Genomic DNA, 3,825 nt, shown 5'->3' with positions numbered 1-3,825 from the left:
ACATGGTAGCTTCCTCAAGGGTTCAGAAGCCCTCATGCAATCTTCCAACTCCTCCTCCATCATCTCCATACCTGCATCATAGCCCAAGCTCAGTTTTCCCTTCCATGCAAACACTTGCAAAATGCCTTGAAGAAAAAATCCATAGAACAAAATTTGTTTTTTCCATAACTTGAAAACCATGCATCCATTTGACAAACCGTTTTATGGGGAATTATACAAGGGTGATGGCAACATGCTTGAGAAGTTTCAACGAATTCCGGTGCACGGTTTCCAAGAAATAAGCCCCCATCACCATCAGCCATTTTTGCATTTTCTCCATAACCGTGCATCCATTTCAAAACCTGTTTCATGGGGATATGCACATGAGTGATGGTAACCTACCCAAGCGGTTTCAGCCGATTCTCATGCACGGTTTCCGAGAAATCGAGCTCTGAAATCTTCATCCATTTTCCATTTTTCTCGAAATCCGTGCATCCATTGATCACGATTTTGCTATGGGAGATGCATAATGATGATAGGAACATGCTCACCGAGTTTCAGATCAATCCGGTTTACCGTTTGAGAGTAATGGCGAAAACAAGTTCTGGTTTTGTGACCATGCAGCAGCATCAGCTTGAAGGTGCAGATCTGAACGTGGAAACATTTGCATGTAGCTCAGATCCGGCCAGAGGACACCTACACAAGGAGAAGTAATCAAAAATCATCAGCCAAGCCCTCATGCAATCAAAGGATCCAAGCATGCAGCAGTAGAATCAGAACATCCAGCAGTAAAAAGCTTCACAAGCAGTCGTTTTTACTTTAGGTACGTGACTAAACCTTGTTCATCTATTGCATGAATCTAATCTAAGCATTGCATGAACGAATGAGATGGTGAGATTCAGTTAGAAAGGTAGCAAGTATGATTGCACTCATCCAGGGATCATCAGCGTATGTGTGTAGTCAGTCACGGGGAATTAAAAAAAAAAATAAAAATAAAAAAAAAATAAAAAAAACAGACAGTGGTAACTCCAGTGCAACTGATTAACGGGAAGAGGCCATGCAGCTCATCACAGCACTGCCGTCTGCATGTGGCCACGTACGCTTGGCCACTGCACTCCCTCACCATGAATTACGCCAAAATTAAATGACGCTCGGCTGACTCTCACACCCTCTGTTCAACTGTGGTCACAACTGGAGCACGCATCCGCCACTTCCAGATCAGTTAACCAATGGTCCTCTACAAGTTTTCTTCCTGATTTCTTAGATTTTTCATTTTTAAAAAATCTCCCACCTATCACACTCTGCAGGCGTTTCTACAGGAAGCTGTTTTACAAGAAACCCAACATACGAAGAGCTTGGACTGTTCATGTCGGGGGTGGTGATTCTTAATGAGGTAGGCCTGAAAATAATTCTCCCACACAACTGATTAAAAAGCTGGTGGAGTTGACGTGTTGAAGGGGTAGGAAATTGTGAATAAAAGTCTGTTCATGAAATTACAAGCCATTTTCTTATCGCTGCATGAGAATTGTTGTCGTAGTATGTATGCGGGATTTTCTCCAGGGGTTGATTCATAATTGAGCCACTGTTAAGGCTCACTTGCAGAAAATTGTGAATTTTATATACTGTGTGCATAACAGAGGCATAGCTCTGCACTCTCTCTAAGGAAATCCCAAAAATCCACTTCTGTATACAAGCAGGCAAGCAGGCCAACAAAGCAAGTTTTTACCATGTCGAGAGGGTTCATTAGAAAGGAGCCTACAGACACAAAGAAGTTACGAGAAACCCCTCAGGTGGTGAACTGAACTATCTGGAGCACCAACAACAGAGTACATGACCAACCTGTGGTTTCATCAGAACCACCAAAAGTTATTCCTATGCAAGAGATTCCCTGTCTTGGTCCAGGTCAAACAATAGAGGCACAGTTGTATGTTTCTTTTCATCATCAGCTAGTACCTCTCAAGTTGGGTGTCTATTGTAATAAGGATGGCTAATGACAGCAGTTCCTCACATATCTACAGAGAAGAAAACATTGAAGCAATTATAAGCTCGGAATACCTGAAACATAGTATCCTGGATGGACAAAGAATACTGTGTATATATATTGCAGATATAACAAGGGTTGCATCTCAGCTCTATATTCAGATCTGTCTAGACATATCACGATGAATATATGTGATACTCAGCATACCTATGATTAAAGGAAATATCTATGGATGTATAAACCTAGGAATATGTATGAACATCATCTTGTCAACCTGCAAGTGTTTTCATCAAAGAGATGAAGTTGAAGGATCTGTCCTATGATCAAGGATCTCAGCATAGAATTTATATTAACCTGCATACCTCAGTGTGAACTGTAATTTGATATCTCTCAATGGGTATTTGAAATAAAATTCCACAGTTGCAATCACAGTTTAGACACACATGGAGATCGAACCTTCAGGTAGACTTCATGGATAGGATAAAGAAGCAACAGTGAGGGTCTCAATGATGATGTAATAATGGTGCAATAATGAGGACAACCTCAGTCTCAACGCTGGAAGTCTTGGCATAATTACATTCATAGCAAGATGAAGATCTCAATGAAGCAATTTCAGATTGAAGGGAAATGTTGATTCATAGCAGTGATATGTGAGCAAGTCATATTTTCTCTGCCCTTGATCTATCTTATGTTCTGTTCTGCTTCTATTATCAATTCTTAGCAGAGTTCAAATCCAAGATTAAGAATGCCATTTGATTCAGTTAAAGGCCTGGAAACACTTTTTCCCATCCAGCTTTGGCATGCAATATCTATTCTCGGGCAGTTCATTGTACTTGTGTGCTTTTATAATACATTAGACTTGCCATTTGTGTTGGATTCGTCAGCTTTCAGGCAGCAGCACAGTTCAAGGAGAAGGCACCCCCAGCCAAGCAAGCAAAGTCAGAGAAAATTGGTTCTATAGGAAGTTAGCAGACTGTTTCTACAGGAAGACAAAGGACTGTTTCTACAGGAAGCCAGCGAACTGTTTCTACAGGAAATTTGAAAAGAGGGAAGCTAAAGGAGAAATCGGCCAAGATTTTAGCCAAGGAGGCCACCAGGGCCATCAAAGATGAGGAGAGAGACTGGTTGCTCAGAGGATGAGCGACACTTTCAGTAGGGGGGTGATGATGAGCCCCAAAAATGGACAATTATTTGGGCTCATTCAACCTCCTAATTAGACTTAATTCACCATTCTCATTAGTTTATTGCATGTTTTTTATTATATTTATGTTAATAGAGTGAATTTGGTTAGTCATTATGCCAACAAGTCTAATTGGTGCTTTGTGTAGCCTTTTTGGTCAACATGGAGACAAACTTGAAGGTCTTAATGAGCACTTGGCAGCCAAATTCGTGGGAGAACAAGCTAGAGGATTTGTAGGAAGGTGTCCCCTTCATTTATGGGCCCTTACCTCGAATTCTCCACCATCAGCTCGGAGTTCAAGAGCCACCGAATCAATCAGCACATGGGCAGCCAAGCAAGTCAAGTAGGACTGCTGTTAACTCCAAGTTTTGGGCAGCCGAGTCCCTAAAGTTTAGGAGGACTGTTGGGTCCTCAATTTGTATAAATAAGAAGGCTTAGGGCCTCATTTTGGTTAGCCAGTGTAGCGAGTGGATGTTAGCTAGTTAGCCAGTAGATAGTAGCTAGTAGTTAGTCATTTCATAGACTTTTTGTAGTCATTTTGTAATTCGATTTGTATGCAATAGACTAGCTTTGCTTTCAACTCATTCTCAAGCTCTCCTTGTGGAAAGTTTTGATGTAACTCTTCATTCTTGATTAATAAAGATAAATCCAGCTTCTCACCAGCTCTAAATCTCTCTTGGGAGGC

This window comes from Pinus tabuliformis, chromosome 2_2 (genome assembly GCF_031772625.1).
Source record: "Pinus tabuliformis cultivar Carrire ecotype Pingquan chromosome 2_2, CPIR1, whole genome shotgun sequence".
Classification (NCBI taxonomy): Eukaryota; Viridiplantae; Streptophyta; class Pinopsida; order Pinales; family Pinaceae; genus Pinus; species Pinus tabuliformis.
The sequence above is the reverse complement of the archived record's forward strand: the minus strand, read 5'-3'. Positions refer to the sequence as shown.